Source organism: Chenopodium album, chromosome 8 (genome assembly GCF_948465745.1).
Source record: "Chenopodium album chromosome 8, dcCheAlbu1.1, whole genome shotgun sequence".
Taxonomy (NCBI): Eukaryota; Viridiplantae; Streptophyta; class Magnoliopsida; order Caryophyllales; family Amaranthaceae; genus Chenopodium; species Chenopodium album.
The window spans coordinates 43,037,754-43,053,656 of NC_137841.1; the positions used below are offsets into that span (position 1 = coordinate 43,037,754).

At 34.5% G+C, this 15,903-nt stretch overlaps 1 long non-coding RNA gene across 1 annotated transcript; it reads right to left on the reverse strand.

Annotated features, from left to right (window-relative positions):
- Positions 1-1,178: 1,178 nt before the first annotated feature.
- On the reverse strand, positions 1,179-14,460 carry LOC145556068 (uncharacterized). The gene is made up of 2 exons (XR_014091708.1): positions 14,092-14,460; positions 1,179-1,814 (listed from the first exon to the last, which is right to left on the reverse strand). It is a non-coding gene; the product is annotated as an uncharacterized LOC145556068 (long non-coding RNA).
- Positions 14,461-15,903: the final 1,443 nt, after the last annotated feature.

Consider the following 15,903-nt stretch of genomic DNA (forward strand, 5'->3'; position numbering starts at 1 on the left):
ATTATGAATGAAAAGAACCTTCTAGAAGAATCTAAAAGACTAAAAACCATTCCTAATTGCATTAGGAATGATAAATCGTATTAGGCCCTCTCCTAGATCATTGGGCCGCATATAAGGCTCAAACCGGGCCCAGTTTAGTAAATTGGCCATAACTTCCTCAATATTCATCGGAATTGGGCTTATAATATATCGTTGGAAAGGTCTTGTCAAGCCCCATCCAACTACACTACTGTTGGACCCATATCATGGACCAACCAAACTGGATTGGTTGTTTTTATTAAAATAAGTTTTCAAAAACAGAGAGAAGAGAAAATAAATTAAAACTATCCGCAACACTAGACTTTCCACACTTTCACTTCATTCGATTATGATTCGACGCGAAAGGTACTCATCATTGGGTTTGGTTTTGGGGAGACACAAATGGGTGTCTACAGTAATTAGCCTAAAACTCTCGCAAAAACTTTGTGAACTTGTGAACTACCAAACCCTCTAGTCCTAAACACTCACCCCCTTTAATACTTGTTACTACGGTGGAGGTTCCCAAATAAGAAGGAGTCCATAAGTGTTTTAAACGAAGATGTAGCAAAGAGAAGTGGTAAATTCCCGAGCACTTAGATCAATCACCTTTTTGTTCTTGTTTAAAATACTTTTAATTAAATAATTAGTGTTGTTTGATCACTTTAATCGAACCTTCAATTAATTCATTTCACATAGTTCCTGCGTTCAATAAGAATATAATTGAATAAGTAATAGTTGGTTGATCACTTAAGCCAATGCGACTCTTGTTTATTTTGTTCTATTCATGAATATTGAATAAATAAGAATAACGACTTTTGCAATCACTGCTACATTTTGGAGCTGATGCAACGCCCAAATTCGTTGCAATAGGGCCCTTAAACCGTTGTAATAGACCTAACACAACGGTTATAGACCGTGGCATCCGCTGGCGTGGCACTATCCCTAATGCAACGGTAAATAGACATAACTCCACAGCTACCTTATAGGCGTTGCATTGGGTATTTATCTAATGAAACGACAACATTATAACCGTCGCATTAGCTAAAATGGCTAATGCCACGGTGCCACATACCTAATACGACGCCTTTATGCGCAATTTGAGATGTACAATGTCTAATGCAACGACTATATAATAATAATAATAAATCTCATTAAAACAATTAAATAGAAATTTCATTTATATAAATTGAATGATTGTACTTTGATGCCCTTGTGGAGCTTACAAAGTCTAATATCACTTTATCACTACTCATATTTACTAAGGAATAAAAAAAACCTAAGCTATATAACCACAAAAGACTAATCTAAAAAATTAAGACAAAAAATGAGAGCTCTCTATCTTCTATATCCGCAAATGATGAAAAGCAGAATCAGCTACGGTTTCAAAAGGTTAAGGGGAACAAATTTCTCAAGAAGACATGACCATCCATCAAAACTCTCTTATGTTGCGCTTCACAGCTTCATTCTCCATTCATAATGAAAATTTTCAAAATGTGTATTTGACGAGCACAAATGATGGAAGTATATAACGGACCTTTTTTTATGATTTCCTGAAGGTTAGAGATACCCACAGCCAAGATCACTACATCAGCCTTTATTCTGTCAATCCTGCAAAGTACTTCTAATATACGACCTGTTTTTCACTAAAGAAGAGATCTGTAACTCGATGCCTCTGTGAAATTCACAGAGGTTGCTTTTCAAGAAATCCCTCCCTGTTGAAATATTCTTTCTTTCACACTTCCGCATCACAGCAAATTGTCAGAATTTTCTTATTTCATTGTAGAGAAGAGTTCAGACTTCTGAGGCACAAACAAATCATCATTATGAAAGAAAGAAAAAAACTTAGCGAACTCCAATAGTAATTAGAGTACAAGGAGTAATATATATAAACATAATTCAAATATTCGATACAACAATCATTAATACCAAAAAAAATACTAGTAAAACAAAAAAGCAGGAGGCATGCTAGAGTTCATAAATATACTAGTATACAACATTTGTTGTACTAATCATACTCCCTCATTTACCTATAAAAGCATACACATACTTTTTGCTTTTGTGCTTAGAGATCAAGGATAGCGAAAGAGAGGAGAGAAAAAAATTTGATGGGGAAACTGCTTTACTACTCACAAATCATAACAAAAAGTCAAATAAGCTGAATAATGTGCCATACTTACAACTTAAGCAAGATGGGCTTCTGGGAAGGGAAACAAGAAACAACATTGAGCACACAATAGTTATGAAAATGAGTCAATTTATAAGTAGAAGCATGAAGCCATAAATTATACTCCCAACATATACAGAGGTGACATGGGAATTGAAGCAAAATTATTAAGTGAACTTGTTTTAAGTCATTTTGGCAATATAATACACTAATACAACCTATCTCTCCACACCCTCCCCTATAGCGAAAAAGATATTATAGTCGTTCATCTAGTGACAATATCTAGCTAAAAAAGATATTATAATTTAAGTTGCATATTATCAATTTATCACGAGACATTATAAGTGTAAAAAAGACAGTTAATATCTTATCCAAAACATATTATCACAATAAGCAGGACAAATAACCAAAAATATGACCCAACATTAATGAAATATCATAGCTACATTTTTTCTTGTTGATAATTTCTACCTTTCCAATTTATGCTCCAAAAAAATTCGAACATTATAGATGATAAATAGAATTGTGCACTATATCCATAAGGAATATGATCAAGTATGTCCATCACATACTAAGCTAAATAAAGTTCGATTCAGCTGTTTCTCCTAGATTATATAGGACATTACATCAATATAGTTGCAGCATTCTTAAGAAATGAACAATAGAAGAAAAGTAATACAAGGGAAGAAGTATCTTACAATTAGTATTAATAATGATATCATACTTTAATATGGAAAATGATAAAAAAAATTTAATGAAAAAAAGTATGGTATCCATACTCCCTCCTTAGGGAATATACAATGGGCAACATATACATCTAGGCTCAAAGATCTAGCTACCTCCCATAAGAAATTAATTTTATCACAGTGGTTGTTAATAGATAATCAATTGTAAGCGACGAAAAAAAACAAACAAATCTGTGTAAAAATTACGAAAATTTGACATTTGGTACCATGGAAAGTTCCTTGCTTCACATTTGCTACCCCTTGATTTTTTTTTTTATTATTATTTTACTACCACCCAAACACATAAACGGTTAGATTAACTACAATTTAACAGTTTCTAATAAAGAAACGTTAGTGGGGCCTACACTCTTAACTATGTATACCTCCATCTAACTCCTTCTCTCTCCCCGTAACTCTGTTCTGCCTTTCTCTCTCTTCTCCCATTAATTCTTCCCAACCTCCATAATTGACCAAGTTGAAGTCTTTTTTTTTTCCCTTTTTTTCTTTTCGAATCTTTCTTCCTCTCTCTTTCACTTGGTCAATCTACTTCTCTATCTAACTTATCCTCAGATTTAGGGTTTTTGTGTGCGTGTAAGAAGGTGATTTAAGGAGGAGGTCCTACTGGAAGCAGCGTCAACTTCATCGCTGAAGCGGAAGCTTGAAGATTCTCCTGACACCATTTGACAGGTAAGAACCCTTTTTGTACTTGTAGTGGTCCAATAAAGCATCATTTGTGGATAATTTGCAATATTATATTGTTAATGTGGGCAATTTAGACAAAATAATTGTTTTAGTAAACCCTAGTTTTCTGTGTTTAGATTTGTTAATTTATTCCATAATTGTGCCATTAACTAATCATGTGTGGGTATACAGTAATGTGGTATTATGTGTTTGTTTTATAATTGTTACTTTATGTATTGTGTTGGGTGAATTAAAAATTGATTTGTCGTTTGTTGGACTTGCTTTAATTGTAGAAATATGGATGGTGAGGATGAGACTATTGACATTAAGCTGAGGTTATTTGGATGGTTTGTGGAAAAGGAGCGTAGGGGGAAGAAGTATTTGGTTTATGAAGGTGGGTTTATTCACCGGAAGTATGTTGTTCCAGTGTCATATGTGAGGAGTGTGACTTATTTAAGGTTTCTGTGTAATGAAGGGTTAATAGCTTTAGGGTTTAAGGAGGCTCCTGAGATTTATAGTTTGTGGTATAAGGAAAGGGGAAGGACTTGGGCAGCTGGGAAGAAGAGAATTGATAATGATGATGATGTTAGGGGCTTCTTAGAGTCCAAACACATTAAAGGACGTGTGGAGCTGTTTCAAACTGTGGGGTTGGAAGAGTGGGGTAGGTACCCTCCTGATGTTATTTTGGATAACCTAACCACATCTAACCCATTTGCAACTGGATCACATCCACCCCCTTCTAATCCAACTGACCCAAGTCCAAATGATAATGGATCTAACCCATCAAATTCAAACCCTTCCTACAGCAATCCCTCTCAAACACAAAATTTCTCTAAATTAAAAGGCCCAACAAAAACCAAAAAGACCCCAGATTTGAGCATTGTGCTAGAGTCTAGGAGTAGCCCGATGTTGAGTAAGTGTACTAAGAGTGAGGCGGCTAAAACTACCTTACCTAGATTAAAACTGAAACCTAACAAAGCTAAAAACACCTATTCAAGCTGGTTGCAGGAGAAGCCCTAGGTTTGTCAAAGAATCTGGGGAGGAGGGGCTGTGAGTGGTGTGAGTGAGAAGGGGAAGGGTGTTTCTTGTGAGGTGAATGAGCAGGAGAAGGGGAACAGGAAAATTAAATTAGTGAGAAAGTGTAAAAAAAAGGTTATTCAAGGATGAGGATTGTGAGTCAGGTTCATCTTCTTATGAGTTAAGTGATTTGGACATTGATTGAAAGGCTGGTTAAGAAGATTTGGATGGCAGTGAAAAGGAACAAGAAGAGTGGCATATACAAACCAGAAGAGGTCTAGCAGTGGTGGTGGAGAAAAGCTTAAAGGTTGGTTATGTTGGTGAGCAGTCAGATCAGAAGCTGAATCAGCTAGTGAAGGACATTGGGTGTAAGAATCTTGAGCTGCGGGAGGAGGACAGTGATTTATATGAACCGAGGTCTCTACATGGGTCAGATGAGGATGAAGATTCAAGCCCCTAGTTCAGAGAAGACACTGACTTCAAAAATCCTTCTTTTCCCTCTTTCTCTTACTTATTGTGACTTGAAGATCATGTGTTGGTAATGTTGGATTAATTATTCCTTGTTTTCCCCTCCTTGGTTTCATTGATAGTGATTTGAGAGCTTGGTTTCATTCAAGCTTGGGGGAGGGTATTCTATCATGTTTGGTGGGATGTTGATTCATATATGCCATGCCATGAGTATATTCATTTCCATGTTTTTCATGCTTTTGGAAAATCCAAAAAGATTTTTGTTTACTTTAAGGCAAGTTTAGCAAAATTGTGTTTTGTTTATTCTTAATTGGACATTATATCTTTTGGATTTGTTTACTCTTGAATACCTTTCTTCCTAAGTGATTAATGTGTGCACGATTTGAGAGTGTCATTGGTTGACTCTAGGAAATTACATGCTAAGGTAGCCGGGTTAAGAACTTTTAGGAATCCATGAAGCCCTAGTTCGCGGGTATGTGGTAAGATGGTGTTGCTCTCTATAGTGGATTTGACACCCTTAGTTGGTATTTGCTTAGTTATAATCCCGTGTGAGGTAACATTGTTCTAGCCTTCATCACTTTGTTGTGTGGCGCATTTGGATCCTTAGCTATGCATGTCTTGATCCTTGTTTTGACTTATAGCTCCCAAGATCGTGACCGAAGCACTCTAGGGGAGGAAAAGGGCACTTCTTTCTCATTTTTTTTTCTTTATCTTCTTTTTGTTTTGTTACAAATTTGATTTTGTATTTTGCATAAACCAACTTGCTAACCAATTTGAGCTTATGTTTCCCGCTCTTGTTTAAACCATGTTACAAACCTAAATGGCCTATGTTAACCAACCCTTATAGTTAGTGAAGCATTGGCATGTGAGGTTTGAGTTTTGAGAATGTTGATCATAAACAAGAAGCACTTTGAGATTTGGTTAGAGTTTAACTTGTAAAGAATGAGGCAAATTTATGAAAATCAAGTGAAGTTTCAAGAAAAAGCCGTCCAAAGTTAAAAAGGCAAGGAAAATGAATAAAGTAAAAAAAAAAAAGAAAAAAAATTGGAAAAGAAACAAAAGAACAAAAATATTTTCGATGGTTTCGTTTTCTTCCCTAGTTTAAGCATTGAGGACAATTCTTTGTTCAAGCTTGGGGGATCGTTCCTTCATTTTGTATATTTTGTGTGTTTGTGTTGAATAAGCTTGGGGGAATGACATTTTTGGTATTTTTGTTTAATATTTAGTGACTTATTTAGTTGATTTTGAGTGTCGGCCTCACTTTTTGCTTCACTTAGGAAATATCACCAAATTTTAAATTTTAAATTTTTACCTCGCCTTAACCCTTAGCCCTACGTTACAGCCAATAAAAAGACCCTTGGACTCTAGTGGGTTAGGTCAAAAGAACGGTGGAGGGAGATAGACTTCAAACCTATGGAAAGAGTATGCATAGTTGAGACGTCGGGATTACCTTCTCAAAGTTTTTCATTTCTTTATCTTTTTCCGGTTCCTTCGTGGAATCTTGAGAAGCTAGCTTAAGGGTTAATTTGAAGCTAGTGGAGAGAACGTGGCCCGATTAGTTGGGGCTAGGGTGGATTGAGTCCTAAGTAGTTCTCTATTCTTAGCATGTCTTATGTTTCAATCAACCATTGACATCTTGGAACGTGCATACATTTGTCTATTTAGAAAGGTTTGCATTCACTAGTACTTGTCCCTATCTCTTGTCCATATATGAACTTGTGTTTTGCTCTTTGTTTTCATGTTTCTTTTTCTTTTTCTTTTATTGCCTTGCTTTGGTTTTTGTCAAGAGTTGTGGGTTAAGCTCTTAGGAAACCCTCACGAGACCTCACTCGTCCTCATAAGCGACTTTGGGGTTTTAAGGGCTTGTTGTAGCTAAAAACAACCGTGATTCCTACGACAGTGAGTTAGTGTACATTCTTTCTATTTGTTTCTATTTTGTTTCTTTTTCTTTCAATAATTCCATCTTGTTCTCTTCTGCCTTAGCTTTGCTCGAGGACGAGCAAAGGTTTAGCTTGGGGGAATTTGATAAGTGACATTTATGTCACTCCTAGGGGTAGTGTTTAGGTTATTTTCGTGTTTATTTTCCCTTTCTTTCTCTTGTTTTCTCTTAATAATATTTCTTGTTTATTTTGGTAATTTTGTCGTGTTTTAAGTTCTTTTCGTAGTTTTTATTAGAATTAGTTTATTTTCGTATTTTATTTGCTTTCGTTTTATTTTATTTCGTTCCTTTCCTTTGTTACTTCCATAGTTTTAATTAGCTTTATGTTTATTTTGTTATTTTATTTTACTTTCTTTTGTTATATAGTTTTTGTTTAGTTTTTATTAGTTTTAAGTTTATTTTGTTATTTATTTGATTTTATTTACTTGTATAGTTTTATTTAATTTTTATTAGTTTAGTGTTATTTCTCTTTTTCTATTTTATTTTATTTATTTCTATTTTATTTATTTCTATTTTATTTGTCCTGGTTTTGTTTTATTTCGTCCTTTATTTATTTTCATTTTATTTTATTCATATTCTTTTTCCCAATTCCTTCCTTTGGTTTTGTGTGTAGGGGTTCGGGTTTTATGTCAAGTGGGTTCGGGTTCCAAGTTGAGTCAAACGCCAAACAAACCTGCTGCCCCTTATCCATCACCACACCCTTCATTATCCTACACCACCCCAAGCAACAGCATCTCACTCCCCTGCTCCCTCTCCTTCACTCACGCATCACACCCACTGCTCTCACCTTACCACCACCTCACAACACCAACAACCCACTACACCAGCCACCCAGCAGCCCACCAAACTAATCAATAGCTGCAACCAACGCCATTAGCCACCGTTCCCACAAACCAGCAACAATTCACCACCACCAGCTTCCGCAAACAGAGTAGCCACGCATCCAATTCACCTCACAACAACAGCAATCACACACCAGCACCAACCACCACCTTCACGCGCAGCCGCAATTGCCCAAACCAGCCACGCATTCCTATCCCCTGCTCCAATTCACCTCACAAAAACAACAATCAGCGCACCTGCACCACCGTCAACAACCACCACCAATTAAGCAACCAATCGACCCAAAAATCAGAACAATTAGCAAATTAATCAAGTTCGAGCAAATCAATGAGTGTTCGGCCGAACTTCGAGTCAGAGACTTTGTGGGTTTTGTTATTCGAAGAGGAGTGGTCCAACATACCCTTGGTTCGACCGAACCAACCCCATTGTTCGGTCGAACCAGCCACCGGTTCGATCGAACCATTACACGAGCTTCTCACGCGAGTCTTAATGAAAATTGAACGACCTTGATTGATTGTTGGTTGATGAAGATGTCGGTGATGATTTTGAGCCATTGATGATGGTTGTTCGATGATGAATATTGAAGCTGCCATGAATTTCGAAAGGGGAAATGGGGTCTGATGGTTTTTGGGGGGATTTGTGGGTTTTGTTTTTCTTTTATTTTTATTTTTTTTCTTTTCCCTTTTTCTTCTTTTCTTTCTTTTATTTTTATTTTTATTTTAGTTTCTGATTTTTTTGACTTTTCCTTTTCTATTTTTCCTAGTTTTATTAAGTTAGTATAAATACCCATTTTTGGGGTAATTTACAGGACACTCAATAACTATCTATTCTTCTCTCTAATTAGTTTTAGGTTAGGTTAGGATTAGTCTTCATTGGTAGAGAGAGAAAGTGGGACTTCTTCATTAAATGAACTGGAATTTTGAAGAAGGAGCTTGTTCAATCCTTTGTAGACCTTTATCTTCAATTAATGAGCAATCTCTTACTCTCTCTCCTCTATTTTTATTTGTTTTATTTTGATTATTATTTTAGTTATTGGTATTGCTTGTTAATCATGTTTATCCTTGATTGTTTGTTAATTAATCTTGTTATTAACATGATTAGTGAGTAATTTCCCCACCTTGAGCATGAGCATGTTCTAGGGTTTAGAATTGATTTATTTGTGATTAAAGTCTTTATATGCTTGATATTCTTTAATCTTCTTGCAAGTGCACATTGTTGGTTGATTAAAGGTGAATCTTTGCTAACAAGAAACGGAAGTTGACTTAGTTAAGGTTCATTACTATCGATTGTTATTTAATAGTACCTCCTAGTATATGGTTCTAATGTGGAAACATAGAGGCTATGTTAGGAGAAGCCAATTGACCCCGGAAGGCGACTAGATTGGATCCTTTATTTCGATATTCGAGCATGTTTAGTTCATAATTAATTCAATTTCTATGCCTTTGTTTATGTTCAAGTGAATGCTATACCTAAACCATTTTCCTTAATGTTTTATTTCTTGTTTTAGCATCTTTAGACTTTAGTTTATTTATCCCCTATTCCGGACTAGCTTAATTGTCGATAACATTTGGTGGTGTTTATCCGTTCTCTGTGGTTCGACCCCTATGCTTGCCTTATACTCGTATTAGGTTTGTTTAGGTTGTATAAATTGTATTTGATCTAGGGATAGACAATTGACAACGCGTTTATTCCCTTGTCACTGGTATCCAATTAAAGATAGAAGTTATACTTGAAATTTGAGTGATTGACAAACACTAATACTTTGAGTCATAATCTTTGAACTGCAAGTCAAATTAAGAGCAAATATTAACAAAAAAAATTATGAGTAATTTTAGAAGAGTTTAATATGGAGAAACAAAATAAAATTCATAATCAATAAAATGATAAGATGACACACCTACAGTTGAGAATATGACAATGATACAAGACTTCAGCTATTTATCTACAAAGAGAGCTTAATTAGAGAGGAACTTCCATGAACAACTACCTCACAAAAAGAACGTATCTAGAAAGCAAGGTTTAAAGAAAGGAGAAAGAGGGTGTTAACACCATTTTCCTTTTTCTTAGATACCATTTGATAAAAGAAAATTAGAGAGAACCAAAACAAGTTAATGAAATGCTTTTACTTACAACATAGCCATTGTTACCCAAAATAGGATTTTCTCTATTAGCAACCCATACAACTATCCTAGGATTGGAGCGGTAATACCATACACCCAAATACCTGATTCTATTGAACCTCTCATCAGGAGTAAAGAATCCAAGCTCAAAAACTCTGCTTGGAGATAGTAAGGTGCTTTGGCTACTATAACTGATTTTAGAGCCATCTGCTAATCAATAACTTGCGCTACAATGAGGTTTAAGAAAGGAAAAGAGCAGCATATATAAGAACAACCTAGGACAACTCAGAAACATGCTAAACAATAACTTGCGCTATAATGAGGCATAAGAAAGGAAAGGAGCAGCATATATAAGAACAACCTAGGACAACTCAGAGACATGATGAATAAATTAAATCACTTCAATAGGTAAAAAGCAACCATTTGAAGCTGTTGTGAAGGTATTTTAAGCAGCTACGTGGGTTTCAGTAAGAAATCAGAAGGCAGCCATTTAAAAGGTAAGCTACATAGTTTTTTTCGGTTTTATATGTAAGATAAGACACTGATATTATCTCTTACGAGTACAAGACAAGTAGACAACACAATTTTACTCCTTTGCTTATACTGCAATATTGATGCTACAAACTCAGAAGTCAAACAACCAAAGCTTTCAGTATATTGCTGAATCATTCAACAAATTAACAGCCACGTTATTAATGCTAATATTTGGACTGGAAGACAATTCTACGGTAGGATTTTTACCAATGTAAAAAAAATATGGACCCTTCATTTGTCCCACTTACTTAAAACTGTCATAAAGTAGATCCTGTTTGAAATTTTATTTAACACCAATCATAAAATCCATCGAAGGGAGGGAAAAAAGGGTGGCTACAAGTATACAACATTAAGGCAATAAGCAAATATGAATAGTAATCTTAATAAACTAACACTTATTAGAATTTTTTGAAATTAACAGGACCTTTATCTATGAATCTATGATGAATATTATTTTTAAGATATTCTTCAACTCTTTGGGATCCCATGTTCAAAGTATCAATTACATCGAAAATAATAATGATTCATTTAATCACAAAAGTGCAGACAGAATAATCATTCATAGTCAAAACAAGCTCTGGAACACAACCAAGCAGCTAAAAGATTAAAGAATGATTAAGGAGCATACCGATTCCCCACTTTAATTCATATATGCTTGAGGTTTGGCCAAGACAATAGGTACTTCCCCAATTGAACCTGCACTGATCACGCCATAAGATGAAAAATTGAGAAACAAAGTAACCTTACCAAAAAAAGCAGGATTCATTAAAGGCAGCAAAATATAGCTAAAAACACAAAACTGAAAATTTGAAAGCACCTATTCCTATTAAGGCTTTTAATTGTATGGTGTTCAACACAACGCCCTCCGTCTGTGAGATCTTGTCAATCATCTCAAATCCCACCTGGTTAGAACATAACAAAGGCGTGTTAGAGCTTATGAAATCACTCTTCCTATATACTCTATAAACATAAAAATAGCAGTCGGTAAAAGACTCATCGTTAATTCACTTAATGAGGAGGATCATCGTATTCATTGAGTTGCCAAATTGACCTACATATCAAATTATCAACATATACAAAACAACAAAAATGTGAATTCTAAATTTCCAATTTAACAATTTGTTAAATGTGCTATATTCAATCCTCCAATTACTTGAGAAAAATTCCCACATAACCAAAAATTAATCAAACTACCTATATATATCAACGGTAATCTACAAAAAACATGAAACCAAACAAAGATGAAATATTGACACAAAATATCTACTCATCAAGCTAAACATATCAAAATTGGACAAACCCACATAAAAATAGTAAGGTAATAATCTATGCAATCAAATTCAAACTACAAACAAACCAAAAAAATATCAAAAATCCAAAAATTAAAGGTGTAAAAGATAGAGAAATTACATTATGGTGAGTTCTATGGTATTTATTTCCAGGGTTACCAAGACCAACAATAAGCCAAGGGGTGTACTTGATATGTCCATTTTATATAGTGTTTTACCCCCGTCCCTTGGTCGTTATTAGTAGTGTTTTTGGCTCTTTCGGGCCACTTTTATTACTAATTTGTGTGTTCTAGTGTTTTCGTAGTTTTAGTTGTATTTTACAGGAAATTGCACTCTTGGTGCATTTTCCCGGGCTTTATGAATCGACTACGGAAGCTAGAAGGACACGACCACTCTTGAAGCCCAGGATCGGTGAGAGCCGGTGATTAAGGGCTTGGTATGTGATACCGAGGCTATTGGATCAATTAATCAAGACCCAATGAGGAAATCCAAATTGGGCCGAGGAATCGAGCCCAATCGAAATCCAAGCCTCAGAGAAGAAGACGGGCCCGATCGGGCAGGCATACGCCCGATCGGGCGAGTGCACGCAAAAGCAAGCCTCAGGAAGAAGCGCGCCCGATCGGGTGAGCGTAGGCTCGATCGGGCGCAGCATACCAAGCAAGGGCAGAGTAAAAAGGCGGGCCCGATTGGGCGGCCCTTCGCCCGATCGGGCGCGTGTTTCTTAGTAGCTGATTAGTTCAGTTTTAATTCTTGTTTTAGGAAAGGTTTAAATACGATTATGTACGGAATTATTAGTGGACCTTCTTTCTTAGAATTTCTCTCTCTACTTAGTATTTTTCTCTCTCTTAAATTCTCTCTAAACTTTTGTTCTTAATACTTCCTTTAATTCCAGATTTATTCTTGGTACAATTTCTTCCCTTTTAATTTCAGCTATTTTAATTGCTTTCTTGATTATGCTTTTAATTATTTACTTGATTGGCTTAGTTATGATGATTAGTGAGTAGTTCCATTCTAGGGTTTATGGGGATCCATAATTAATATGAAGGGATAGTTTGTTATTATTGATTATTGATATTGCACGACAATTTCGTATTGAATTGTTTTAATTCTTTGCAATTAGATTATGAATCGAGCAGATGTAATTTGATTGTGAATGTTTAGCAATATTGAATTGATGAATCGTGCAGATGTTGATTTAATATTAAAGGCTAATTTTAATAGGAACTTAGGTCTAGTAAATTGCGAGAGCCTGTTAGATCTTTGTTGATTAATAAATTGCGAGAGCATGTTAATCATGTTATCTATGTATTGTTAATTATTAATTACTTCGTTCTATCCCGGAATATTAATTATTGGTGAACCTGTGACCCTAGGCTTCCTTATTATTGATTCTTTTCTCCCTAAACTTATTCTTCGTAGTATAGAATTCATACCTAAAATTATTGGTTACTTAGATAATTTAGATTATAATAATTAATTAGAATTAAAAAGACCTGTTTCCATGTGGAGTTCGACCCTACTTCCCTATCTACTTTAGTTAGAGATTTAGGTAATTATTTTTTATTAGGGGATACGACTTTACCCTGTCAGTACTCCAAGGCTGGTTTCTTTTGGGTTCGAAGATGAACTAATTACAAAAACCCGAAAACTATTCGGAGCAAACTGCTTTGCTCCCAAATGGGTTGTTTTTGAAAATGGTATTAGATTATTTGGAGCTGAAATTGCACTCAACATTGATGATTTTTTTTTTCTAGTTTTGTAGAAAGAAGGATGAAGGGTGGAGGAAATATCTCAAACACCACAAATAATCCAAAAAATCAAGACAAAGTTCAAAAATGTAAAATAAGCATCAAAACCAATATTCATTAAATAACGAAATAACACTAAAATAACAAACACAAATAATTCAAGAGATCGAAAGAAGAAAATTCAAATAAAAAGATTAACAAAAAAAATTGAGTAAAAAATGAAAATATAAAAACACCCAACATGCATATCCTAAATTTGTGAGAAACTTCTAGACCAAAGCAGATAGTATCTCAAAATCCCAAAATCAACGACAAATTAGCCTAAAATCCGTACTTAAGAACACATAAAAATGCAGAAAATTGACAATCATAACATAATCAAACCATATAGTACCTCAATTACCAGAAAAAACAATGTAAAACCCTAGAAAAATTATATAAAGAAGCAAAAAAACGCATAAATAATTTACAATTACAAAATAATCTAAAAACTGAGAAATAGAAAAATTCAGACTAAAATAAATAAAAAAAATGGTTGAAATAACCTGAATATGCTGGTAGAGGAAGGCAAGTATTGTGTGCGAAAGGAAGAGGCACCATTAAAGAGTAAATTTGCCACAGTGAAGCATAGTGCTAGTGCCCAATAGCCATCCCACCACCACGAAACTAGATTTCACGACGAAATTCACAGCTATGAAGCTATTAACAAAGAAAGTCGTCAGATTCGGCCATAAACACCACCCTCACAAACCAACAAATCCCACATAAAACCAAATTTGAGAGTAAAGCAACAAAAATTGAGGAATTTAAATTGAAAAAATGAGATGATAGAAGATTAGAAGTAGAGTGAGAAATAGAGATTGAGTGAGGAAAAGAGAAAGAAAGAGCGATTGAGTGAGGAGAGAGAAAAAAGAGGGGGAGGGCATGTTTGACGGCTAGAGAGTAAGGAAACCCTAATATTAGTGACTAATGGGCTGGGCTCCTCACTTGTATCGGGCATAATATGCCTGTTACAAATTATATAATATCTGTAACGGGAAATATTTTGCCTGTTACGAATCTAATATATATATATAAAGGGGAGTTTTTTCCCGCGATTTTAGAGAGCCACATTGGATTTTGTTATTTAAAAAAAAATATAGAGCGCCACATAAAATTATGATTTTGCGCTATGTAGGATAAAATGTGCTATGTAGGACTTGATGTGTGCCACATAGGATAAAAACTATTAAAATATTAAAATTATAAAAGTCAAGATGAAATATAACAATCCAATTCATCAAATTGATCCTACGGTGATGCCTCAAAAAAAAAAAAAAAAAATTAAAGGTGAGTTTTTTCCCGCGTTTTTAGAGTGCCACATTGGATTTTGTTATTTTTAAAAAAATATAGAGTGCCACATAAAATTATGATTTTGCGCTATGTAGGATAAAATGTGCTATGTTGTAGGATTTGATGTGTGCCACATAGGATAAAAACTATTAAAATATTAAAAGTCAAGATGAAATATAACAATCCAATTCATCAAATTGATCCTACGGTGATGTCTCAAAAAAAAAAAAAAAAAAAATCCTACATGCATATTAATGTTTATCATAATTTAGAAAAAAAATTAAAGAATGAATATCGTGTAGTTCAAAATACAACTGTCAAAGGCGTTGCAGATAATAATAGAATTCCGTTGTATAGATTTGATTTTGTTCAATTGCAACATTTAGATAAGTTCCGTAGTAATGCAACACTCCCCGGTATATATTTTACATATTTCGTATTTTTATTTTTAAAAAATTTATAAAGTGTTATCATTTGCTTAACTAATGTCTTTTAATTGTTTTTTTTTTTTTTTTTTTTTTTTTGTTTCGTATATCACTTTGTCCTACAAGATGTGGTTGGCATGGTTGTAAACGAAGTTGGAGATTCAATTGAAATAGAAGATAAATGGTAATTATTATATATTTGTATATATTTTTAGCACATAAATAAAAAAAAATGTTTATAAAAATTCAAACAAACCGTGCATTGCACGGGCTTCATCTAGTATTATATATTTGTAACGGGAAATATTTTTCCCGTTACGAATATTATTTATTTGTAACGGACTCCTATTTCGACCGTTACGGATATATTTAATGTAACGGGCTTAGCTTTGCCCGTTACAAATAGCCTGTTACGAATGACAATTCTTCCACTAGTGGGAGAAGCTATATTACATGGAAAATTAAGAGCTTTAGAGCAAGGGTGCTAAATGAGCTAGGAATACAGATTGGTTACTCTTTGGCTTTGCTAGCAAGAGCCAGAGCAAAATTGATGATTTATGGGTCAACTTTAGAGCAATATTCAAGGGTTTGGGATTATGG